The sequence below is a fragment of the Schistocerca cancellata genome, chromosome 9, assembly GCF_023864275.1.
Source record: "Schistocerca cancellata isolate TAMUIC-IGC-003103 chromosome 9, iqSchCanc2.1, whole genome shotgun sequence".
Lineage (NCBI taxonomy): Eukaryota > Metazoa > Arthropoda > Insecta > Orthoptera > Acrididae > Schistocerca > Schistocerca cancellata.
Genome location: NC_064634.1, coordinates 326,804,408 through 326,832,097, shown reverse-complemented (window position 1 = coordinate 326,832,097; position 27,690 = coordinate 326,804,408). Strand labels below are relative to the sequence as shown.

The 27,690-nt window shown below is 44.6% G+C and overlaps 1 protein-coding gene across 1 annotated transcript in view; it reads right to left on the bottom strand.

The window, feature by feature from the left end:
• LOC126100167 (lysosome membrane protein 2) overlaps positions 1-25,615 on the bottom strand; it is a 706,001-nt gene extending 680,386 nt beyond the window's left edge. The window contains exon 1 of the mRNA XM_049910714.1: positions 25,548-25,615. The gene's annotated coding sequence lies outside the window, so the exon portion shown is untranslated. The remainder of the gene's footprint in view (positions 1-25,547) is intronic.
• Positions 25,616-27,690: the final 2,075 nt, after the last annotated feature.

Here is a 27,690-nt window from a genome sequence, read left to right as displayed (position 1 = left end):
CCTATTCGCAGTTAACAGGTACATTTAGCCTTGCCTGCTAATTTAATTCCGTCTTGATCGCGGCCGGCATCGGACCGCATCTGGTTGCTAAATTAAATCGTTCTAGGAGGAAACAGGGGAATTTTACAGGCCAGAAGCTCGACAGATCTGATAAATACTTGCATGTATTGGTAAAAAAAAATGGAAATGCGACGTAGCCTGTTACAAGTTAATCACAACTTATCCACAGGCAGTTGATCAACTTAGCCTGAAAAGTCTTGCTGCAGGACAAAAGAAAGGAACAAATAATTGCAACATAAACGATCGTTCTGATAACACGTCCAGCTCCTGATCAGAGAAAGAGTACTCTGGGAGATCGTCAAAATGATAGTCACGGAAACTGAGGAAATTGAAGCCCGGGCTGGGACAGTACAAAGTACTATTACAAAAGCATCGATAGGTTCATCGCATCCACCGATTGAGATCCAAACCGTTGTATTTCTATGATTAACGACTGAAACAGTATCGGTTGCATTAAAGTGAATGCGAAACAGTACTAACCCGAGCTATGGCGTCAAAAAAAAATGGCTCTGAGCACTATGGGACTCAACTGCTGTGGTCATCAGTCCCCTAGAACTTAGAACTACTTAAACCTAACTAACCTAAGGACATCACACACATCCATGCCCGAGGCAGGATTCGAACCTGCGACCGCAGCGGTCGTGCGGTTCCAGACTGTAGCGCCTTTAACCGCTCGGCCACTCCGGCCGGCTCTATGGCGTTCATGGCTGCTACTAAGGACTGTAAGCATACACAAGGACGTACAAACTGCGGCAACACCTGCGCTATTGAAGATCACGAACGAACTCCAAATAAGAACTGCAAAAGACTGAGGACGATAGGAGCTCTCTCGTCAGTTTTGTTACTGTGGGCGCTGCACCTCAGTATACGCCTGCCGGGAAAAAGAGCCCAGTGATCAACCTCAACAGGGAGAAAGTTAGGAACTGTTCCGCTCAGTAACGCATGGACTCTTGGTTCAGAGGTTGGGTTGCAGGAATGGTTGCAGTTATGTGAAAGAGTGGAACAGACTAGAGTCTCCGCGCCACGATGAAGCCGTGGCAGGATAGTCAAAGTAACAGTTCGACCAGCTTTTGTGACTAGTGGCCAATTTGGGAATTGTTATTAATAACTAGCCGAGTACCTGGCGTTGCCCTGGAATGTATATGGTTCTGTTCTATTACTTCATCTCCTCCCGCCCCTCTCTCGGTCATCTGCTACTCCTTCCTCTCTCTGCCCATCTCCTCATCCCTCTCTCTTTGTCCATCTCCTCCTTCCCCTCGTGTCTCATGAACTCTGTCCAGTGTAGTGCTACACACTGATGTGACAGAAGTCACGGGATACCTCCTACTATCATGTCAGACGTTCTTTGTCTGGCGTAGTGCAGCAATTCGAAGTGGGATGGACTCCACAAGTTGTTGGAAGTCTCCTGCAGGAATATTGAACCATGCTGCTTCTGCAGCCGTTCATAATTGCGAAAATGTTGTCGGTACAGGATTTTGTGCAGGAACTGGGATTATGTCCCATAAATGATCGAGGGGGAGCCAGATCATTCGCTCGAATTGTCCAGAATGTTCTCCAAACCAATGACGAACAATTGTGGCCCGGTGACATGGAGCATTGTCATCCATAAAATATTGAACCGAAGGCGCTAAGCAGCACGGTCACCGAGGTGTACGCCGGCACGGTTAACTCAGCGTGTTCGGTCAGAGGGTTATCTGCCCTCTGTAATAAAAAAAAAAACTGAGTTAATTGATCAACGACGAACCGAAACGGGTGTCTTGCGACGTCCGCCACGAGCAGATGCAACGAACAAACATGAACAAAATGAGATTTAAAAAAAAAAAAAAAGGTGTAGTGGTTATGATACTAGACGGTTGCATGGAGGGTCGTGAGTTCAAAACTCACCAGAACTGTAAAATTCTAATTTCTATATTCGGTTAGAGTACATTGTAGAAGTATCTACAAATGTCAAGAATCATTGGACTGGAATGTTCTGAAACTGTATATATACCGCATGTGCTCTGGCCGGAGGCAGTTCCCACCGCACTCTTGTATGTGGTAGTGCTGAATAAACCTTCGTTAAGTGAAGTTAGTGTTCGTCATTCATTTATTTACACCTTCTTCTACGTGACAATATCCATCGTTGTTTGGAAACATGAAATTCATGAAGCCTGCAAATTGACTCCAAGTAGCCGAATATAATCATTTCTAGTCAATAATCGGTTCACTTGGAGCAGAGGACCCAGTCCATTCTATGCAAACACAGCACATACCATTATGGAGCCATCACCATATTTCTCAGTGCCTTCTTGACAACTTGGGTCCATGGCTTCGTGGGGCCTGAGCCACACTTGTACCCTAATATCAGACCTTACTAAATGATATCGGGACTCACTTGATCAGGCAGTGGTTTTCCAGTCGTCTAGGGTCCAATGGATGTGAACACGGGCCCAGGAGAGACACTGCAGGCTATACCGTGCTGCTACTGCCATAGTCCATTACATCTAAACATCACCGCACTGCCCTAATGGATATGTTCGTCGCATGTCCCGCATTGATTTCTGCAGTTATCGCAAACGCAGCTGCTGTCGGAGGGCCGTCGGCCACTGCGATGTCCGTGATGAGAGGTAATGCGTTCAATTTGGTGTTCTCGGCACACCCTTGACACTGTGGATCCCGAAAGTTTGAATTCCCTAACGATTTCTGTAATGGAATGTCCCATACGTCCTCCTCCAACTGTCATTCCCTGTTCAAAGTCTGTTACTAATAATTCCCGGTATGCGGCCATAATCACGTCGGAAACACTTTCACATCAATCGTCTGAGTACAAATGACAGCTCCGCAATGACTTGCCCTTTTTTAACTTGTGTACGTGATACTACCTGTGGTGTCACCGCCAGACACCACACTTGCTAGGTGGTAGCCTTTAAATCGGCCGCGGTCCGTTAGTATACGACGGACCCGCGTGTCGCCACTGTCAGTGATTGCAGACCGAGCGCCGCCACACGGCAGGTCTAGAGACACTTCCTAGCACTCGCCCCAGTTGTGCAGCCGACTTTGCTAGCGAAGCTACACTGACAATTACGCTCTCATTTGCCGAGACGATAGTTAGCATAGCCTTCAGCTACGTCATTTGCTACGACCTAGCAATTCGCCATTACCAGTTTATATTGAGATTGTTATTAATGTACCGTCAAGAGAGATGTACACCAATTATGGATTAAAGTTAAGTATTCCAGCAACAACGTACCTTATTGGCTATATTAATTACAGTGTCCTGTTCCAGACCTCACGCCAGCCTGCGTGAGCTTAAACGCGTGCCTTTCGGCTTCCTCCAGACTCCGTGAATTGGCTCCTGCCAATTCACAACACTACCGTCATCTGTTGTAAGGTTGGAGGATATTTTAGCACCTGAAATGCGATTCTCCACGACATAGAAATCGATATGGCACATACCATACTTCGGATGTAAATATCTTCATTTGCATACTGAGGAGTGCAGTAAGCAATGGGCACATACATGGCTTTCGTGTAAATGATATTAATAGTTCCTTCCTAATTTGTTTGCAGATAAATGCGTTCATTTTATAGTTAAACGTAGCTGAAGTGCGAAGCGCCAGTCGTTCTGGTTAGGACGCAGAAACGCAATATGGAAATCCACGTTAGGAAACATTAGCGAGGTAGAACAAACCGACACTCACTGCAGGGAGCTAATTTAAGACAACAGTGGTTTGAGCCCTCGCCTATGCGCATTTCTAAGGCAGGTGGAAAAAACAATCTGCATTGGATCACGTGATCCTGTCGTGAATGGCATGTGGGCTTCACCTGTGAAGACACCTGCCCTGCCGATACATAAACGCAACAACAAAAACTCAGACGCTGATTGAGCAAAAGTAAGACAAAGACAGGGAAGGTGACATTATTGCGAGGCAGAAGTTTATTAGGAAAACTCTGATCGGCTCGAACAAGGAAGTACAGAATGTACAGTGCGCTCCCATTGACTGATACCAGTGTTGCTACAAGGCAAAGCCATGGTACTGTGGGAAAAGTTCACGAAAATATAGTCAATTACGAATGGATAATTGAGGCTCTCTTCTCTCGTGGCACTGGGACCTTAAAGACCTGTGGTGACGCAGAGAGAGGTTTTTCTGTGAACATTTTTGGTTCATCAGGTTCTGCTTCAGCCATATTTGTGTTGAATCCCTCATAGATCTCCACAGCGGAGATGAGTAGTTCTAGTTTTCTTGTGAGAACTTTGAGGACAACATTATGCACGTCGCCCAGCCTTGGCTAGAGTATACTAGCTATTTTGTCTTAGCCCAGGGAAACACACAGTCTTCCGCTTCACGAAAACTTATGGATTTTTCGACTGCGTAAATTCAGTCAGAGGCCAGCATAATATTATTAGGTTGACACGTACAAGACACGTTGCACGCGGCAGCCAGATATTTCCAACACTGTCGCTGCACATTTCGAAAGGTAAATGACGAACTGCTGAGATACTGACTGTTGAGGTCACTAGAGTACTTGACTTCAGAACTGCGTAAGCCTGGAGTGATAGCTAGAATTTCCTCGTGTTCGTGACTGTAACATCATCCTGTGGTTTATATTCGAATGAGGAAACATTGCCCAACTTCAGTAGTTTAGTTTATATTGCCAGAGTGAATATTTCTGACGGAAATTTCGGTTGAGATTTCTACTTGCATTTTTGTCATATTTTTTCGTATTAAGTTTTTTTTTTTTAATTTGATGACTTACTTTTCTTGTCTTATGTTTTTAGCACGGGATCTTCCTAGACTGTATAGGATTTTCTTAAGATTAACAGTTTCGCAACGTGAACCCGAATGTGTATACTATTTTATGTAACAAAAAACTTCGATGTACAGGGAACAGAGTGTTTGTTTGTCCTAAAATAGAGCCCTTCCTTCCCCAGCGACATATTTTGAGAACACCGACAACAGCTGTTCTTCCGATGTCTAACAGTGGGCGTATCTGTGATCTACGTACCTGGCCTGGTCTGGGTTCACAGGCTTAATACGTTCCTTTTCAGAGCAATCCTTGCGCGCTAAATGGTGTGGTAGTTTACTCAAAAACCAGAGCACTCAGCACGTTCGATTGTGTACGCACATATCGCTATTACATCACTTTTGTCACCTCAACGTTGTTTTGCAGGTACACTGAGCAGCCTACGTGGATACCGGCTGCTAAATGTGTTGAGAATAGAGTTAGTAGCAAAGAAGCAATAAATGTAAACGCCATGACGTCAGGTCTGAAGCGACAAAATTTTTTTGCATGATCAGCGAAAATGTAGTAAGCGATCAACTTTTTTCCTTTCATCATCTTGTGGGGTTTGTCAGTGAGAGCGTTTCATGAAGATTTGTAACGATAAAGTAAGCCACTGAATTCTCTGCTTCTGTAACAATAGTATGGAAGTATGGAATAAACACAGTTAAGGTATTATAAGCATTGTATTCACTAATTTGAATCGTGTCACGTAGTACAAACGAACCAAAAAAAGCATTTCCGGAAATATGATAAAGTTCGGAAGTCAAAAAGTAAACAGCTTTCTCAGAGAGAAAATGTTGTTCCCTAATTCGCCTAATATTGTTCCACTCATTATCTTGTACTACACACTTTCACAAGTAGCCTACGTTCTTCCTCAGTGTTCAAGCTATCGCCTTACCAAATTTCATCGAAATCGGGTCAACGGGTTAGTAACAATAAATGTAAACGTCACATGCATGAATGGCAGTTTCTTAAGCATCTCAGCGTTTATGCTGTCGTATACCCTGAACTATATCTCGTGCATAGTTATAACTTTCTAAATACGTTCAGTGGTATATATGATCACTGTCTACACAATGTGTCGCGAATAGAGTTAGTAGTAAAGAAGCAGTAAATTAAAACGTCATGCCTGATGTGAAAATGGACAACAAAAATTTAGTAAGCGATAAACTTTTTTTCTTTTCATCATTTTGCGAGAAAAAAGTCTCGTAGAGGTTTGAAATTATCTTTAAAGTTTGTTGCATGTCACTAAGTGCTCTTATTCTAAAATACAGGATGAAAAAGTATGGGTATTCTCGCCTTATAGCCTACACTTGTTTTTCACCTCCACCCTTTCATAGGTAGGTGGTTCACACCCCCACAGCGATTCATTCCAGAGAGTAAGTGGTATGTGTACCAAGTTCGGTTGAACTCAGTACAGTTGTGTGTTGGAAGAGATCTGGAATATACGTATACTTTTATAATATGTATGAATACATTTTTTCGTGATCTGATTTCGTTGAAAATAGTCTATACGGTGCCCCTAGGTGCGCTGAAGTTAGCAATGAAAACTGCATAAAAATCCGTCTAGTAGTTTGGAGATTAGTGTGTTCAGGTAGACAGACAAGAATGTTTTAGTTAAATTTAAATCATGATAACTTTTTTCGTGATTCGATTTTGGTGCGCTATAGCCTATACGGTGCCCCAAACTATGCTCAGGCTACTTGCTACAACCCTATGAAAATTCGTTTGGTGATTTTGAAGATTAGCGTGTTCAAAGACAGACAGACACGATGGTATTCCGGAATTATTACCGTTATAGTTTCAAACAAGGCTCGAAAAACTCCTCCGCCACCACGAGACAACAGTCCTCTGACTAGGCAAGTCTACGGTGATACCGGGGAAAATTTGTTTGACACCATCTAAATAGAGATTAATTCCATCGACATTCGGGACATTATTCGGAGCGACCCATGACATATATCAAATGACTCGTAAATTTGCGTACAATCTGTCATCGGAAATGCAAGTTATATTTTACTAGGACACTCTCTCTTTCTCAGGAAGACTGGACGTGGCGGCAGTCGCTGCCACTGCACACCTTGTGGTTGTTGTTGTTGTGGTCTTCAGTCCTGAGACTGGTTTGATGCAGCTCTCCATGCTACTCTATCCTGTGCAAGCTTCTTCATCTCCCAGTACCTACTGCAACCTACATCCTTCTGAATCTGCTTAGTGTATTCATCTCTTGGTCTCCCCCTACGATTTTTACCCTCCACGCTGCCCTCCAATACTAAATTGGTGATCCCTTGATGCCTCAGAACATGTCCTACCAACCGATCCCTTCTTCTGGTCAAGTTGTGCCACAAACTTCTCTTCTCCCCAATCCTATTCAATACTTCCTCATTAGTTACGTGATCTACCCATCTAATCTTCAGCATTCTTCTGTAGCACCACATTTCGAAAGCTTCTATTCTCTTCTTGTCCAAACTATTTACCGTCCATGTTTCACTTCCATACATGGCTACACTCCATACAAATACTTTCAGAAATGACTTCCTGACACTTAAATCTATACTCGATGTTAACAAATTTCTCTTCTTCAGAAACGCTTTCCTTGCCATTGCCAGTCTACATTTAATATCCTCTCTACTTCGACCATCATCAGTTATTTTGCTCCCCAAATAGCAAAACTCCTTTACTACTTTAAGTGTCTCATTTTCTAATCTAATTCCCTCAGCATCACCCGACTTAATTCGACTAAATTCGATTATCCTCGTTTTGCTTTTGTTGATGTTCATCTTATATCCTCCCTTCAAGACACCATCCATTCCGTTCAACTGCTCTTCCAAGTCCTTTGCTGTCTCTGACAGAATTACAATGTCATCAGCGAACCTCAAAGTTTTTATTTCTTCTCCATGGATTTTAATACCTACTCCAAATTTTTCTTTTGTTTCCTTTACTGCTTGCTCAATATACAGATTGAATAACATCGGGGAGAGGCTACAACCCTGTCTTACTCCCTTCCCAACCACTGCTTCCCTTTCATGTCCCTCGACTCTTATAACTGCCATCTGATTTCTGTACAAATTGTATATAGCCTTTCGCTCCCTGTATTTTACCCCTGCCACCTTCAGAATTTGAAATAGAGTATTCCAGTCAACATTGTCAAAAGCTTTCTCTAAGCCTACAAATGCTAGAAACGTAGGTTTGCCTTTCCTTAATCTTTCTTCTAAGATTAGTCGTAAGGTCAGTATTGCCTCACGTGTTCCAGTATTTCTACGGAATCCAAACTGATCTTCCCCGAGGTCGGCTTCTACTAGTTTTTCCATTCGTCTGTAAAGAATTCGTGTTAGTACTTTGCAGCTGTGGCTTATTAAGCTGATTGTCCGGTAATTTTCACATCTGTCAACACCTGCTTTCTTTGGGATTGGAATTATTATATTCTTCTTGAAGTCTGAGGGTATTTCGCCTGTTTCATACATCTTGCTCACCAGATGGTAGAGTTTTGTCAGGACTGGCTCTCCCAAGGCCGTCAGTAGTTCCAATGGAATGTTGTCTACTCCGGGGGCCTTGTTTCGACTCAGGTCTTTCAGTGCTCTGTCAAACTCTTCACGCAGTATCGTATCTCCCATTTCATCTTCATCTACATCCTCTTCCATTTCCATAATATTGTCCTCAAGTGCATCGCCCTTGTATAGACCCTCTATATACTCCTTCCACCTTTCTGCTTTCCCTTCTTTGCTTAGAACTGGGTTTCCATCTGAGCTCTTGATGTTCATACAAGTGGTTCTCTTATCTCCAAAGGTCTCTTTAATTTTCCTGTAGGCAGTATCTATCTTACCCCTAGTGAGATAAGCCTCTACATCCTTACATTTGTCCTCTAGCCATCCCTGATTAGCCATTTTGCACTTCCTGTCGATCTCATTTTTGAGACGTTTGTATTCTTTTTTGCCTGCTTCATTTACTGCATTTTTATATTTTCTCCTTTCATCAATTAAATTCAATATTTCTTCTGTTACCCAAGGATTTCTACTAGCCCTCGTCTTTTTACCTACTTGATCCTCTGCTGCCTTCACTACTTCATCCCTCAAAGCTACCCATTCTTCTTCTACTGCATTTCTTTCCCCCATTCCTGTCAATTGTTCCCTTATGCTCTCCCTGAAACTCTGTACAACCTCTGGTTCTTTCAGTTTATCCAGGTCCCATCTCCTTAAATTCCCACCTTTTTGCAGTTTCTTCAGTTTTAATCTACAGGTCATAACCAATAGGTCCATGGTTCATGGGGAGGACCTTGTGGTAGCCTAGGAAAAAGTCTCTGCTGTACAGCAGGATACTGGAAAAACGCACTCACTCTACAGAGGAGACCACTTGTAAATCGCTTGTGCGCGCCATGTTAGAATACTGTTGAAATGTGTGAGACTCACAGCGTATAGAACCGACAGGGCACATTGAAGATATACAGAGAAGGGCAGCACAAAGTTCTGTTTCATTCAAGAAAGCATCTGACAAAAGCTTGAAGATAGGAACCATTTATCCCACAAAAGCCTATCTACAAAGTTTAAGGGTGCAGTGCTACTGAGTAAATTGTGAAAGTAAATTTCATCATTGCTTTTCACACGGAAACTTTGTTACAAAAACAAGTACACCATTGCAGCGTGAACTGTACACCATGCACTATTTTTCGACGTAGTTGCCACCGACACTGAGACATTTGTCGTGGCGTGCAATCAGTTTGAAGAAACCACTCAGGTAAAACTCAGCGAATTTGTCGCACAGGCTGCTCCAACTAAGCATTGGTTTGGATGCCTCCATGTAAATGAGGCGGCCTTGGTTTCTGAAGTAAAGTGGTGCACCCACCTCTCATCAAAAATGGTTCAAATGGCTCTGAGCACTATGGGACATAACATCGGAGGTCATCAGTCCCCTAGAACTTAGAACTACTTAAACCTAACTAACCTAAGGATATCACACGCATCCATGCCCGAGGCAGGATTCGAACCTGCGACCGTAGCGGTCGCGCGGTTCCAGACTGAAGCGCCTAGAACCGCTCGGCCACCTCGGCCGGCCACCTCTCATCGCCTGTTATGATTCTAAGCAAGCGTCTACAGCACAAAGCGATCCAGCCGAATCCCACTCCTGCGCTCTTGTAATCCGGGGTCAGCTTCCTCAGCACGCTTCTTATAGATACTTTTTGGTAATCCAACACATCGCGGAGCCCGTGACGGGCCCGGGCACGCCAATAGGCAGTGTGGACGTCACGTCTGACACTGTTATACCCCTGTCAGCTAACACCGTGTACTGTACTTTAGCAATCTTGTTGTCCTTCGTGGGTGTGAAGAGACGCCCACTTCGACCTTCATCCTCCACACTGCCTTCCTTCTCTCAACATACACACCAGCGACCAACCGTTTGTCAAGCCATGACCATTTCAGCGTACATGGTCTGCAGGCTTTGACAGTTGACAGGCATGTGGCCATTCATACCGGATAATAGCTCGAATCTCCACTACGTCCGTTTGCTATCATGATTTGTACTCGAATAACCTCGGGCACGCCGGTCTGCTGCCACTCCCTCTTCTTCGTCGCTCTGCGAATGCGCCATTCCTTCCCCACTGACGACCCTTCGGTCGTTGAACCAGCAACGGCGTTTGTTTCTGTCACTTGGTGTATCATCCTCCGTTTCAAAAACAGTGACGAAACTTGTTTTCGGAACATTCCTCATGATTGAGTAATCCAAGGGTATCCTGCTGAGGGAGTCATTCTTTCCGCGCTCCATAAGAAACTCAGACATGTGGTAACGCTGCCATGCACTTCACTGTGGTTTGCAGAGTACGGATGTAAAAAGAGATGCAGATTCGCTGATGTCGTAACTTTTGGCCTAGCACCACACCCTTGGTCAAGAAGGCCCATAGGACAGATGCGTACAAGTATAGACCTATATCACTGACGTCAATCTGTTGTAGAATTGTGGAATGTGTTTTATGCTAACAATTATGACGTTTATGAAGAACGAAATTCTCCTTCATAAAAATCAACATGCGTCACGGGAACGTTTGCTGTTGAAATGTCCTGAGACGACTTTCTGCGAAGGTTGGGACGCCATATTACTTCATCCTACATACATCTCGCGAAATGACGACAACGGGAAAATGCGAGAAATTAGAGCTAATGCAGAGGCTTACCGGCAATCATTCTTCCCTCACGCCATTCGTGAGACAAGGTAGGGGGAATCAGTTAGTGGTTCCAGAAGTACCCTCTGCCACACACCATTAAGTGGCTGGCGGAGTATGATGTACATGTAGATGTAGATGTATTCAGCGGATAATCTCCTCGTTTGTTATCTTATCATGAATCGCTTAGACTCAGTCTCTTCCATTACTCCCACGGGCCATCAACCACAGTGCGATACTCCAGACATACTTTCTTAGATATTTCATTGTCAAATTAAGGCCTAAGGCGCATGGTCAATAAAAAATGTTTTTTCAGTCTCTGCTTTATCTATGAACACATTTCCTTTAACAGAGCTGAATGATCCTTCGTCCACATGTACGTTTTCTTTACTCATAATGTTGAACCACAAACGACCAGCGGTTTTGAAATGTAATTCTGTGAAAGCGACGTTTGTACCCTTTGTTATGTTGCGAAGTAAAATACAAACGAACTATTAGAAATTATTGTCATACCTCTCTTCGTCGTGAACGAGAGAGAACCAGTAGCATAAACAGGTTAGAAAACGGCGGCCATATAGATAAAACGGCAGTAAGTGGAAAACCGTCCGGCTTTACGAGATACGTAAGAGATGAATCTGGCCCCACGTGGAGAACTGCAAGCCTGGACAGAAGTGTTACATAAATATCAGATTCCAATTGCAAATTCAACTTTATTTTTCATTTACTGTTAAACTGAAATCCACATAAAAACTCTATTTGTTCTTTTTGTGGTTCCCTTCCTTACTTGGGAAAAACTGAACCCTTACAGCAATGGTTGCCAAACTGCGGCCCGCGGCTGCATGCGGCACGAATCATGTATTCATCCAGTCCGCAGTTCTCAGCCATATTTTATAATAATATGTATTTAGAAACTAAAAGCAAAATCATAAAATGTCAACTAACGCTAGCATCTTCTTAAGAGTGTAGTTTTCCTGCTCAGTAAGAAATAGAAAAACTTATAGAGACAGTAATATTTTAAGATATGCTTAATTTTAATGGCTTTCGTGAATTCGGCCTTGAGCTAAGTAAAGTTGACCGCTTACCTCAGGGGCAGAGTAGTAAGAAGCGCAGGCACTGCGAGGTTACAGTGTGTGAGAGGGGGAAAGGTTCATTGTTTGTCTTACAGTGCTGACAGGTCACGGGAGTGCGCGGCTCGTATCGATCAGCTGCTACGGTATCAATTTTTACACGAAGGTCACATCGATTCATGATTATGTATTACAGAGATGGTCATCTTCAAATACGATACATACACTATGTGATCAAAAGTATCCGGACACTCCAAAAACATACGTTTTTCATATTAGGTGCAATGTGCTGCCACCTAGTGCCAGGTACTCCATATGAACGACCTCAGTAATCATTAGTCATCGTGACAGCAGAATGGGGTGCTCCGCGGAACTCAAGAACTTCGAATGTGGTCAGGTGATTGGGTGTCACTTGTGTGATACGTCTACGCACGAGATTTCCACACTCCTAAACATCCCTAGGTCCACCGTTCCCGATGTGATGGTGAAGTGGAACCGTGAAGGGATACGTACAGCACAAAAGGTACAGGCGGACCTTGTCTGTTGACTGACAGAGACCGCCGACAGCTGAAGAGGGTCGTAATGTGTAATAGGCAGACATCTATCCAGACCATCACACAGGAACTCCAAACTGCATCAGGATCCAGTGCAAGTACAGGCGAGAGGTGAGAAAACTTGGATTTCATGGTCGAGCGGCAGCTCATAAGCAACACATCACGCTGGTAAAAGCCAAACGACGCCTTGCTTGGTGTAAGGAGCATAAACATTGGACGATTGAGCAGTGGACAAATGTTGTGTGGAGTGACGAATCACGGACACAATGTGGCGATCCGATGGCAGGGTGTGAGTATGGCGAATGTCAAGTGAACGCCATCTGCCAGTGTGTGTAGAGCCAGCTGTAAAATTCAGAGGCGGTGGTGTTATGTTGAGGTCGTGTTTTTCATGGAGGGGGCTTGCACCCCTTGTTGTTTTGCGTGACACTATCACAGCACAGGCCTACATTGATATTTTAAGCACCTTCTTGCTTCCCACTGTTGAAGAGCAATTTGGGGATGGCGATTGCATCTTTCAACATGATCGAGCACCTGTTCATAATGCATGGCCTGTGGCGGAGTGGTTACACGACAACAACATCCCTGTACTGGACTGGCCTGCACAGGGTCCTGACCTGAATCCTACAGAATACCTTTGGGATGTTTTGGAACGTCGACTTTGTGCCAGGCCTCACCAACAGACATCGATACCTCTCCTCACTGCAGCACTCTGTGAAGAATGGGCTGCCATTCCCAAAGAAACCTTTCAAAAAGTGGCTCAAATGGCTCTGAGTACTATGGGACTTAACTTCTTAGGTCATCAGTCCCCTAGAACCTAGAACTACTTAAACCTAACTAGCCTAAGGACATCACACACACCCATGCCCGAGACAGGATTCGAACCTGCGACCGTAGCGGTCGTGCGGTTCCAGACTGTGGCGCCTAGAACCGCTTGGCCATCCCGGCCGGCAGAAACCTTTCAGCACCTGATTGAACTATGCCTGTGAGAGTGGAAGCTGTCATCAAGGCTAAGGATGGGCTAACACAATACTGAATTCCAGTATTACCGATGGAGGGTGCCACAAACTTTTTCAGCCAAGTGTCCAGATACTTTTGATCATATAGTGTATATGTAACAAGTCAGAGTTCAATTAAGACTGTTGTAATACAACGCAATGAATAGAAAAAATGGCATTCAAAACATTTAACGAACATTTGTGATCGTGTCCCATACTGCATAAAGATAAGTACAATTACTGTTATTCTTATTTATGGATACTTCAGTTACGTTTGGAAGCGTAAGCTGGCAGATTAAATGAATGTCGATTTCGCACCTCACATGAGAGATTTTACTCATCATAACTGGAAGGTGACTATGTCACCTGACATACTTCGGCGAAAATGAGCAGATTTGCCTATTCAAATTCTGCAGTATGCAATGCAAAGGGATGACACTTAGTCGACGGTATTAACACACCAAATGTAAATCTTGCATGTCTGTGAGCAAGAGAAGAAAAAAGCTGCTGGAGGAAACGTATTAGTTTGGGAGTTGCGACGTCACAGCCCAAGTACAAGGGAACAACACTCTTAAAGTGACCCGTGGTGAGGGACAATGAACGCGCTCAGTGACTCATCAAAGAGGGCAGGTAGCGAGCCAGCGGCATGGTATGGAGAGAATCTATAGAAAACTTCGTTGGAGAATTTCCAGATGGATACAAACAGACCAGCGGGGCAGTTGATCATGTGAAATGCTCGTGATATGGTCGTGATGTATGCGTGTAACGTTTCGGCGTCTGGAGCGGGTACAAAATGTCAGATTGGCTGAAATGAACTAGGAAGGAGTAAAGTGCCGAAATTTCGACTCAGGGTGAAGGTAAGCCCTTTGCAATTGGTAGAGGTAGTGTCCACAAGATGAAAAGAATGCTCCTATTGGTTGGAAAAAGCTGTGACGTGAAGCACAAAAGAACCCAGGTGGGGGACAGTTTGCTACAAAAGACTCAAGACCGAAAATTTCGTGGACTATCCTCTGAACCAGCGTCAAGTGCCGAACAGGACGCCTCACGCTCTGTACGACGCTATGGAAGAATTTTGTGTGAACACTGCGTTCACTTTGGCTGACATTCAGCTAGATATTAGCTGTAGCGTTGTTGAGCTCCAACAACGGAGAAACGAAACAGTCTTGTAGATAACTGTTCTTGCGAGAACTGAGAGGGCATTGTAATATGCACACTGCTTCATCCATGCACGTGCATATCGCCATATTTCTAGGGATGAGTGCATATTTTTTCGCCTAACGAGAAACATAGGACAGTTTCTGCTGATAAAATCACCAAAGATTTTGATTAGCTTTTACAACACTTTCAGAGGACGAGAGCAGACATGCAGCCGACAGCTCATCGCTGCTAAGGTAAATGCCACTAGGAGAAGCGTAAACTTGTTGGTTCACCAGCTTGTGTCCACTGTGAACTCGAGCTACCTTGACTAATCTTTTGCTCAGCTTGTCACAAAAAACTAACCATCCTCCGTAGACTTGACTGCCATCCTAAATACACTCCTGGAAATTGAAATAAGAACACCGTGAATTCATTGTCCCAGGAAGGGGAAACTTTATTGACACATTCCTGGGGTCAGATACATCACATGATCACACTGACAGAACCACAGGCACATAGACACAGGCAACAGAGCATGCACAATGTCGGCACTAGTACAGTGTATATCCACCTTTCGCAGCAATGCAGGCTGCTATTCTCCCATGGAGACGATCGTAGAGATGCTGGATGTAGTCCTGTGGAACGGCTTGCCATGCCATTTCCACCTGGCGCCTCAGTTGGACCAGCGTTCGTTCTGGACGTGCAGACCGCGTGAGACGACGCTTCATCCAGCCCCAAACATGCTCAATGGGGGACAGATCCGGAGATCTTGCTGGCCAGGGTAGTTGACTTACATCTTCTAGAGCACGTTGGGTGGCACGGGATACATGCGGACGTGCATTGTCCTGTTGGAACAGCAAGTTCCCTTGCCGGTCTAGGAATGGTAGAACGATGGGTTCGATGACGGTTTGGATGTACCGTGCACTATTCAGTGTCCCCTCGACGATCACCAGTGGTGTACGGCCAGTGTAGGAGATCGCTCCCCACACCATGATGCCGGGTGTTTGCCCTGTGTGCCTCGGTCGTATGCAGTCCTGATTGTGGCGCTCACCTGCACGGCGCCAAACACGCATACGACCATCATTGGCACCAAGGCAGAAGCGACTCTCATCGCTGAAGACGACACGTCTCCATTCGTCCCTCCATTCACGCCTGTCGCGACACCACTGGAGGCGGGCTGCACGATGTTGGGGCGTGAGCGGAAGACGGCCTAACGGTGTGCGGGACCGTAGCCCAGCTTCATGGAGACGGTTGCGAATGGTCCTCCCCGATACCCCAGGAGCAACAGTGTCCCTAATTTGCTGGGAAGTGGCGGTGCGGTCCCCTACGGCACTGCGTAGGATCCTACGGTCTTGGCGTGCATCCGTGCGTCGCTGCAGTCCGGTCCCAGGTCGACGGGCACGTGCACCTTCCGCCGACCACTGGCGACAACATCGATGTACTGTGGAGACCTCACGCCCCACGTGTTGAGCAATTCGGCGGTACGTCCACCCGGCCTCCCGCATGCCCACTATACGCCCTCGCTCAAAGTCCGTCAACTGCACATACGGTTCACGTCCACGCTGTCGCGGCATGCTACCAGTGTTAAAGACTGCGATGGAGCTCCGTATGCCACGGCAAACTGGCTGACACTGACGGCGGCGGTGCACAAATGCTGCGCAGCTAGCGCCATTCGACGGCCAACACCGCGGTTCCTGGTGTGTCCGCTGTGCCGTGCGTGTGATCATTGCTTGTACAGCCCTCTCGCAGTGTCCGGAGCAAGTATGGTGGGTCTGACACACCGGTGTCAATGTGTTCTTTTTTCCATTTCCAGGAGTGTAGTACCGAACTTAGAACCGGAATCGGATGATTTGTCGTAATATTGGCCAACTTCACGACGCAGTAGTAAGAATATTTTTGTGGAGAACCTTCTGGTTAAAATTTGATATTGTTGTGTTCAGAGTGATTTCGATTAAACAGGACGAAATGCGTTGTCTTCATAACTGTCCTTACATTGTCAAGTTACAACCTATGTAAATACGTGTATTTCCTTGACAATAATCCTGAATTAAAAACAATTTGTGTACAGCTAAACACCGTTGTGCTCTGTCATAGAATAAGAGTCCACTCCTTACCCCAGTCATTTGTTCTATAGACGCTAACGCATTCACATGGTGTTTTTGCTGATGTCTGACGGTAGAGAAAAGGAGTGGAGTGTCAGAGTAGAACAGTTCCACATCTAAGATTGAATAACAAGTACACTGTTTTTGACCTCCTCATTTTTGTTTATTTCGACCTAGTGTTCAGCTTATTAGGCCATCTTCAGGAAACAACTGCAGACAGCCTTATAAGCCGAAAATAGTTCGAAATAAACAAAAATGAGTATAACAAAAACAGTGCACTTGTTTTTCAACCTTAAATAACTACTACTACCAATCAATGAATCATCCGTTTACACAGGCAACATATCTTCATGAAATTTCAGTGTCATAACTTTGGTCTTGTTGAGGGTGGCAGCTGTCTGAAACAGAGAACAGCCGACGCGACGTGTTCCAAGTGGTCCCGACTTTTAACGATCGATAGTTGGGGGCCGATGACCAGTTTACTGTGCCCTTAATGTAGCTAATCTACTGGGGGCTCACAACACCCTCATTTATATAGGTTAGCAATTAATAACAAAATCGATACATATGCGGCCTGAAGTGACGTCCCTTAATGTCAGTCTTGGCTCCTGACGAAAAAAGTTTGACGAGCAACTGCCTTACAGGATCACTTGGTGGTCCGTCTGTTTGTACGTCTCTTAAGACCCCCTTTTTCTCAAGAGATGAGTAGAGGTGTTAAGTTGAAATATACGTCAAATATTAAGTTCTACGGTCTCTTGGTGGTTGTCAATGCAGTCAAAAGATACAGCCATTTATGTAACATATTTTGACACTCACGAACTCATTCATCAAAACCTGTACAAGAACTATCTATATAGATAATTAAGTTTCTACAGAACCTCCAAAGCACTAGTCTTATACGCACTTGTCCGGTTTTTTTCTTTTTTTCAGTTGATATTAGAGTTTCTCCGTGACATAAAATGTAATTCTTTCATTTGCAAACAGTCCACAAGTCACCATTTTCGGTACTTTTTGTATCTACTGTATAATTATTATGTGTGTAAGTCATATGTCATTTTTTATCCGCGTATGAGACATACAGCTGTCATCTGACGCTGGCTTAAGGCGCTGAAAGCCAATTCGTGAACAAATTAATGTGATTTTGCAGAACATTAGGAAAGAGTTTCCTGTTTAATATTATCGTCATGTTATGCAAGCAGCGAAGGAAAAATCAGATAAGGTTTCCTTTTCACTCAACGAAAATTTCGGAATAAGCGACTGTTTATTGATCCGATTGGTGTAGACGACCACCTAAATGGAGTACGGTATACGCAAACTCCACAGACTCTGTTGCCGGAGTACGTTCCGGATGATTCCTAGGCAGCAACGGCTGGAAAGGAAGGACAACGGGATCGAAACCAGTGATGCAGTCCCCCAGTGAAACCTAAACTGGGCGTGGCAGCGTTGCTATGTGACCACCGACGCTACACGACCTTCCTCCACTACGTTATTCCCAGTGGACTGGTTCAGGCCGAAGTCTAAGGCCAGTATTACACACAAGGAACTAATTGTTACCAAGTATCATTCAGTACTCTTGCCCACGAGGACTGGAGTCGCTAACCACGATTGACAACATAGCATCGCCTTACAAGAGTTGCAAAGTGCCTTGAAGTTGGTGGTAACTTTTCCGGCATAGTTCTAAAGGGATATTCATGATAAAAACAGATCAAGTAATGATCTGAGAATTTATTATCCGCCGAACTGTTCACATTCTTAACGATCGTTAAGCTGTAGAGTGAATAGTGGGGAGTATTTTCTACCTATATTAGACACTCCTTGTCGTAATCCATTCACATACGTAGGGAGGAAAAAATTACCACCTGTATACAATCTAATACACTGACGATTCCTGCACTAAATGTATGACAGAGATAATGTGCAACCGGCTGTACCTCGAATATTGATTCTCTAGATACACCAACAAGATATCACGAGAACAACATCGATTCCTTCGACGTCTTCCTTGAGACTTGAGAATAGCCTCAAACAGTAAATAATGTTTTCAATATACAAGATGTCTCGGAAGGTATGGTCAATATTCATTGTATGACAGGAACGATCATTCGAAGCAAAAAGTGCAGTAAACATGGGCACTAAAATGCATACTTAAGAGCTATGAGCACACATTCATCTTCTACATCTACATCTACATCCATACTCCGCAAGCCACCTGACGGTGTGTAGCGGAGGGTACTTTGAGTACCTCTATCGGTTCTCCCTTCTATTCCTGTCTCGTATTATTAGTGGAAAGAAAGATTGTCGGTATGCCTCTGTGTGGGCTCTAATTTTTCTTTTTTTATTCTCATGGTCTCTTCGCGAGAGCAATATACTGCTTGACTCCTCGGTGAAGGTATGTTCTCGAAACTTCAAAAAAATGGTTCAAATGGCTCTGAGCACTATGGGACTCAACTGCTGAGGTCATTAGTCCCCTAGAACTTAGAACTAGTTAAACCTAACTAACCTAAGGACATCACAAACATCCATGGCCGAGGCAGGATTCGAACCTGCGACCGTAGCGGTCTTGCGGTTCCAGACTGCAGCGCCTTTAACCGCACGGCCACTTCGGCCGGCTCGAAACTTCAACAAAAGCCCGTACCGAGCTACTGAGCGTCTCTCCTGCAAAGTCTTCCACTGGAGTTTATCTATCATCTCCGTAACGCTTTCGCGATTACTAAATGGTCCTGTAACGAAGCGCGCTGTGTTCTTCGCTGGATCTTCTCTGTCTCTTTTATCAACCCTATCTGCCACGGATCCCATACTGGTGAACAATATTCAAGCAGTGGGCGAACAAGTGTACTGTAACCTACTTCCTTTGTTTTCGGATTGCATTTCCTTAGGATTCTTCCTATTAATCTCAATCTGGCATCTGCTTTACCGACGATCAACTTTATACGATCATTCCATTTTAAATCACTCCTAATGCCTACTTCCAGATAATTTATGGAATTAACTGCTTCCAGTTGCTGACCTGCTATATTGTAGCTAAATGATAAAGGATCTTTCTTTCTATGTATTTGCAGCACATTACACTTGTCTACATTGAGATTCAATTGCCATTCCCTGCACCATGCGTCAATTCGGTGCAGATCCTCCTGCATTTCAGTACAATTTTCCATTGTTACAACCTCTCGATATACCACAGCATCATCCGCAAAAAGCCTCAGTGAACTTCCGATGTTATCCACAATGTCATTTACGTATATTGTGAATAGCAACGGTCCTACGACACTTCCCTGCGGCACACCTGAAATCACTTCGGAAGACTTCTCTCCATTGAGAATGACATGCTGCGTTCTGTTATCTAGGAACAATCCAATCACACAATTGGTCTGATGCTCTTACTTTGTTATATGCTCTTACTTTGTTCATTAAACGACTGTGGGGAACTGTATCGAACGCCTTGCCTTCCATAAAAGACATCTCTTCTAGTGCAAGCTCTTTGTTTTCTGTATTTTTGTTTTCGGTAACACAGACAAAAACAAGAAAAAATTGTCTAGTAAACATCGGCTCTAAAAACTTCTCTGTGAAACACATCTCTTTTACCGAACTTTACAAAACCGTTTTCAGCAGAGCCCATGTTTACTAGACTTTTCTGCTTGGAGTGATGGTTTCTGTCATATCCCTGAACACTGACTGTTCCACCTGGTACGCCCTGTGTATATACAATTTGATGGATAACACTGCAAGCTCCGTAAGGCTATTCGCCGACAACACTGTTCTCTATACAAAGGTTGCAGAGTCAGGAGACATGTGAAACGCAGTATAATAATCGTTTATTACAGGAACGGGCAGTTGACCCTGAAAGTAAATAATGTAACGTAACCAGGTGAAGAGATCCATTAAATGACCGCATAAAACTTTTTGTAGGAAAGCATATATTAGGCTGAGTTTCATTGAAAAAATCTTAAATAAATACTATTGATCCACGACAGAAGAGGCTTCGAAAAATCGCTCTTTCAGCCAATACTTCCGTACTGCTTTTCAGTCTGTGATCCTTACCAGATAGCACTAACAGGTCTGCTCTTTAGTAGACTGCTTACGCTGCACTTGACCGCCTTCTTCTGAAGTGATGCTACGCTGAGTGTGATTCGCATCAGATAGGATAGACGGAGGACATGGAAAAAGTTCAAAGAACGGCAGTTCGTATTGTATCATCGCAAAATAAGTGAGAGAGTGCCACGGATACGGCTGCCATTAAAACAAAGGCGTTTTCTGCTGCGGCTGGACCTTATCGTGAAATTTCACTCACCAACTTTCTCCTCAGAACGTGAAAATATTTTGTTGGCGCCCACCTACATACGGAGAAGTGATCATCATTATAAAATAAAGACAGATCAGAGCCAGGCACTTAACTGTGAACTGCAGGGCAATCATGTAGACACAGATGCAGATGGGAATAGAGGACAGAAGAGACCTCAGCAAAGACCAGCGCGCTACGTCACTGCTTCCTTTGCTTAACGCGACAACCTTACGGAAAAGCTCAACGAAATCGAACAGAGACGTTGCGCGTCATAGAGAGGGTTTAGTTTTAGAATTCCGAGGTTGTGCGCTCCAATAAGAGTTGTGCAACATACGATTATTTCCTCTCACATACGTCTCGCCTAAATGACTATGATGAGAAAATTAGAAAAATTGACATACTGACAGTTGTTCTTCCCGCTGTGTTGGAACTAGTCACTCGCCTTTCTTTGTTACATACTCGAGTATCTCGTACACAGATAAATTTACAACACAGTCCAATAAAATACAAATAGCAATTTTGCATTTAGTATAATTTTGGCAACATAACTAAAATGGTCTTACAAATTTATAAGCATCAAATTAAACATGAAATTTAACATAAAATTGTCCGTCCTCGGTAGCTGAGTGGTCAGCGCGACAGAATGTCAATCCTCAGGGCCCGGTTTCGATTCCCGGCTGGGTAGGAGATTTTCTCCGCTCAGGGATTGAGTGTTGTGTTATCCTAATCACCATCATTTCATCCCCATCGACGCGCAAGTCGCCGAAGTGGCGTCAAATCGAAAGACTTGCACTCGGGGAACGGTCTACCCGACCGAAGGCCCTAGTCACACGACATTTTATTATCCTTCAGAAAACATAATTATTTTTATATTTTCCAGGTATGTCAAAGCTGTAATCGCATTTGAAGTCATTGACGTTTAAAACTTTTATGAAAAAATTTAATGCTTCCATAACTGCTCTGAAAAATAACTTAAAATACATTTCTTACGTGAACAACTAATCATTTATAAGTTTCTATGGGATTAAAAAGTCGATATTTTGTAAGATCTATGTAGTACAAGTTGTTTTACCACTCTTCTTTCTCTATTGTGGCGCTAAGAAATAGTCGATTTGTACACGCTCTAACATGATTTGTGCTGTCAAGAAGAAGTTTAATTTCTAATGTTTATTAAAACTGGATGTCAAGACAAACTTGCCTGCAATATCTGTATTTTTTCGTAGTTCATATTTTAAAATTAAAACTCGACTTCGTCTCGCAAGAAGATGGACCACACAACTGGACAGTGTGTCAACTAATAACTTCACGATTCAGTAAACAAGTACTACACTGAAGAGCCAAAAAAACTGGTACACCTACCTAATATCGTGTAGGGAGCTTGCGAGGACGCAGAAGTGCCGCAGTGCGACGTGGCATGAACTCGATTAATGTCTGAAGTAGTGCTGGAGGGAACCGACAAGATGAACCCTGTTGGGCTGCCCATAAATCCGCAACAGTAAGAGGGGCTCGAGATCTCTTCTGAAGAGCACGTTGTAAGGCATCCCAGCTATGCTCAATAATGTTCATGTCTGGGGGAATGTTTAAAGTCAGAAGAGTGTTCCTGGAGCCACTCTGTAGCAATTCTGGTATGTGGGGTGTCGCATTGTCGTGCTGGAATTGCCCAAATCCGTGGGAATGCACAATGGACATGAATGGATGCAGCTGATCACACAGGATGCTTATGTAGGTTTCATCTTTCGGAGACGTATCTAGAGTCCCATATCACTCCAACTGCTCACGCCTCACACCATTACAGACCCTGCGCCAGCTTGAACAGTCCCCTGTTGACATGCAAGATCCATGGATTCATGAGGTTGTCTCCATACTCGTACACGTCCATCCGTTCGATACAATTTGAAACGAGACTCGTCTGACCAGGCAACCTGTTCCCAGCCACTAACAGTCCAATGTCGGTGGTGACGGGCCCAGGCGAGGCGTAAAGCTTTGTGTCGTGCAGTCATCAAGGGTACACGAAAGCCCATATCGATGATGTTTCGCTGAATGGCTCGCACGCTGACACTTGTTGATGGCTCAGCACTGAAATCTACAGCAATTTGCAGAACGGTTGCACTTCTGTCACGTTAAACGATTCTCTTCGGTCGTCGTTATTCCCGTTCTTGCAGGATCTTTTTCCGGCCGCAGCGATGTCGGAGATCTGATATTTTACAGAATTCCTGATATTCACGGTACACTTATGAAATTCCCCACTTCCTCGTAACCTCGGAGATGCTGTGTCCCATCGCTCGTGCGCCAACTATAACACCACGTTAAAACTCACTTAATCTTGATAACTCTCCATTCTAGCAGCAGTAACCGTTCTAACAACTTCGCCAGACTCTTGCTGTCTTATATAGGTGTTCCGGACCGGAGCGCCGTATTCTGCCTGTGTACATATCTCTGGATTTGAATAGGTATGGCTGTACGAGTGTATAAGTTAAGTACAAACCATTAACTTTGTTTTTGTACTTGCACTTGCTCGTTCTAGTATGCCTCTATTACACAAAAATAAGGAAATTAAAATATTGTTAAGTTTTAACACCACAAATATTGTAGTCAACAGTGGATGGAGGTGAGCAGGAAACTATGCACATTTTGCTACTGGGACAGTAGTACGAGAAGTACCCTTCACCACACACCGTATCCTGGTTTGCGGAATGGAGATGCAGAAATGTCTCTACTACGGAGTTTTCCCAAACTGATACACCGCACTTTCTGAGAATTGCACCGTCAAGTCAAAGATTTCTTTTTCGTTGTTTTCCCTTGGTATGCAAGTGATCTGTCAGGTTTCAAACGTAACGAGCAATGCTGCTACCTCCAATTGCTTCAGAATCATCCATGCGTTCTTCGGAACACATGTGCACTTTTCTTTCAGCTGCCCCTGCCATTGCCGTTTTAAGCAACACGAAATGTTATATATGGCCTTCGAAAACCACGCACAAAATTTTTGTATTCTCCCACTCGCTAAACGCAAGCTATTACACCTACCGAAAAAATGAACAGGACCTTCTTTGTAGGAAATCAATGCAGTTAGATATGGTAACGGGATACGTTTTTGCTAGATGCTTTGGTTTTCGAGTTACTGAAGAACAACGCACAAAAGTGATCTTCAAACGTACCCTCACTCCCACACTCAGCTGCCACCAGTCAGGATTTCTAGTATGTTGTTCGTAGCACTCATACCTCTACCTGTACAAAAATTTGCGACTGTATGAATTGCTTCCCACGTTCGACGTTTAATGGTCTTCATATAATTGTTTTATTGCGTCACCGGCTTAATCGAGCGCTTACAAATTGTAAAACTGATGTTTGTGAAAAATTTTACCTAGCAATTTTGTGAATTTTAACAGTGCAAAATAAATAATTACATCGTTCTTCTCTTCAAGCGTTCTGACAATGAAGTTATTATGCTTGTAAGAGTTAAGTTTGGATCGAATTGTCAACGCAATTAGTTTTAGCGTAACGTTTACAAAAGTCTTTTTTCTTTCATTAACCTCGCGGTCACGTTTAAATTAATAATGTTAACTAAATAGCGGGCTACGCAGGTCGCATAGCAACCTAATCAAGGAATACCAAAAAAAGTCGATATCTGGAATAGTTCGCGCAGTCGGAAATTGTTGTACAGTTGTGGGAGGAAGCATACTAGAAAGACAGCTGAGCGATGAGTGTGGGGGTGGAGGTGCGTTTGAAGGTCGCTTTTGTACGTTTCTCCTGGTACCTTGAAATCCGTGGCCTCCAGCGAAAACATTTCCGAGTAAAAGAATAAGTACATTAAATTTGCTACAAAAATGGTCCTGTTCATTTTTTCTGTACGACTAAGAGTTGGCGTGTAGCGAACGAGAGAATAAGAAAATCGCGCGCGTTGTTTTTGAAGGCCAGATATAACATTGCGGGTTGCATAAAAAAATGACGGTAGGGGCAGTTGAATCACTCTGTGTACAAAAAACAGTGGATGCGATATCGACGGAAGTGGAATCGCATGATGTTCGTACGAATTCTGCAGTAAGCTGTTGTAATACTTCCCTCGGCAAATCGTAAACATAAATGTAAATGTTGTGTGACTAGTGCCTCCCGTCGGGTAGACCGTTCGCCGGGTGCAAGTCTTTCAATTTGACGCCACGTCGGCGACTTGCGCGTCGATGGGAATGAAATGATGGTGATTAGGACAACACAACACCCAGTCCCTGAGCGGAGAAAATCGCCGACCCAGCCGGCAATCAAACCCGGGCCCTTAGGACAGTCATTCTGTCGCGCTGACCACTCAGCTCCCTAGAGCGGACATCGTAAACAGATGAAGCACGGTGATCAGGTGGCGCGGTAATGGCACAGTAAGGTAATCGCACGGTGAGGTCGGACGCTGGGTTCACCAGCCGCTAAGCACCGCAGGCGAAGCGCTCGCACGCACCTGTTGCTGTTGCGGCGCCCGATGGCTGGAACCTGGTCTCTGGCCGTCCTTGGAAGCCGCGGCTTGTGCACTGGCGGGAGGTGCCGCTGACCGCACTGCTGAAGACTGCGGCTACCGGCACCAGTCTGCTCGCCGGGAGGGGTGTCTGCCGCGGGGTGGGGGAAGCGCGGCCCACAGCGCTGCGGACGTACACCCCTCTCTTCCACTAGCCACTCCCCTGAATCACTGCGTCTGCAAGAGGACTGTCACTCCGGCGACGAAAAAGTTCTGTCATTACGTTCCGTTTCTGCTTTACACTACTGGCCATTAAAATTGCTACACCACGAAGATGACGTGCTGCAGACGCGAAATTTAACCGACACGAAGAAGATGCTGTGATATGCAAATGATTAGCTTTTCAGAGCATTCACACAAGGTTGGCGCTGGTGGCGACACCTACAACGTGCTGACACGAGGAACGTTTACAACCGATTACTCATACACAAACAGCAGTTGACCGGCGTTGTTGTGATGCATCGTGTAAGGAGGAGAAATGTGTACCATCACGTTTCCGACTTCGATAAAGGTCGGATTGTGGCCTATCGCGATTGCGGTTTATCGTATCGCGACATTGCTGTTCGTGTTGGTCGAGATCCAATGACTGTTAGCAGAATGTGGAATCGGTGGGTTCAGGGGGGTAACACGGAATGCCATGCTGGATCCCAACGGCCTCGTATCACTAGCAGTCGAGATGACAGGTATCTTATTCGCATGGCTGTATCGAATCGTGCAGCCACGTCTCGATCCCTGAGTCAACAGATGGGGACGTTTGCAAGACAACAACCATCTCCACGAACGGTTCGACGACGTTTGCAGCAGCATGGATTATCGGCTCGGAGACCATGGCTGCGGTTACCCTTGCCGCTGCATCACAGACAGGAGCGCCTGCGATGGTGTACTCAACGACGAACCTGGGTGCATGAATGGCAAAACGTCATTTTTTCGGATGAATCCAGGTTCTGTTTACAGCATCACGATGGTCGCATCCGTGTTTGGCGACATCGCGGTGAACACACATTGGAAGCGTGTATTCGTCATTGCCATACTGGCGTATCATCCGGCGTGATGGTATGGGGTGTCATTGGTTAGACGTCTCGGTCACCTCTTGTTCGCATTGACGGCACTTTGAACAGTGGACGTTACATTTCAGATGTGTTACGACCCGTGGCTCTACCCTTCATTCGATCCCTGCGAAACCCTACATTTCAGCAGGATAATGCACGACCGAATGTTGCAGGTCCTGTACGGGCCTTTCTGGATACAGAAAATGTTCGACTGCAGCCCTGGCCAGCAAATTCTCCAGATCTATCACCAATTGAAAACGTCTAGTCAATGGTGGCCGAGCAACTGACTCGTCGCAATACGCCAGTCACTACTCTTGATGAACTGAGGTATCGTGTTGAAGCTACATGGGCAGCTGTACCTGTACTCGCCATCCAAGATCTGTTTGACTCAATGCCCAGGCGTATGAAGGCCGTTATTACGGCCAGAGGTGGTTGTTATGGGTACTGATTTCTCAGGACCAACGCACCCAAATTGCGTGAAAATGTAATCACATGTCAGTTCTAGTATAATATATTTGTGCAACGAATACCCGTTCATCATCTGCATTTCTTCTTGGTGTAGCAATTTTAATGGTCAGTAGTGATTTTGCATTAGGCCGTGGTCCAAGGCATGTATCTCTGCATAATGTTTTACCTTCCAGTGCTGGAGACATCGACAAAAGCTGTTGCAGTATCAAACAAGATGATCAAGCCGATCTCTTTATAAGTATCCACGTAATGATCATTTCGTGACGTTATCTGACCGCTACCTGAAGGAAGCGAAATTTCAAAACATCGATTTATTTCATTCTGCTAAAAATGTTTCCTGGGGTGCTTCTTCTTTTTTTTTCATCCCAACTTCGCCCGAAACTCCGTTATCGAGTTACGAGTAAACGGCGATTTGGGAAAAAGTGTCTCCGAAAACCATTCGTAGCGGGAAAACGCCGACATCGATGCCAATATGGCAGTATGTACAAGGGTTGGAACTTCAATAGTGGCAACTATTTATTTACAGCTCGTGCAAAATAGATACGTGTTTCAAAGTTTTACTGACCATCAAA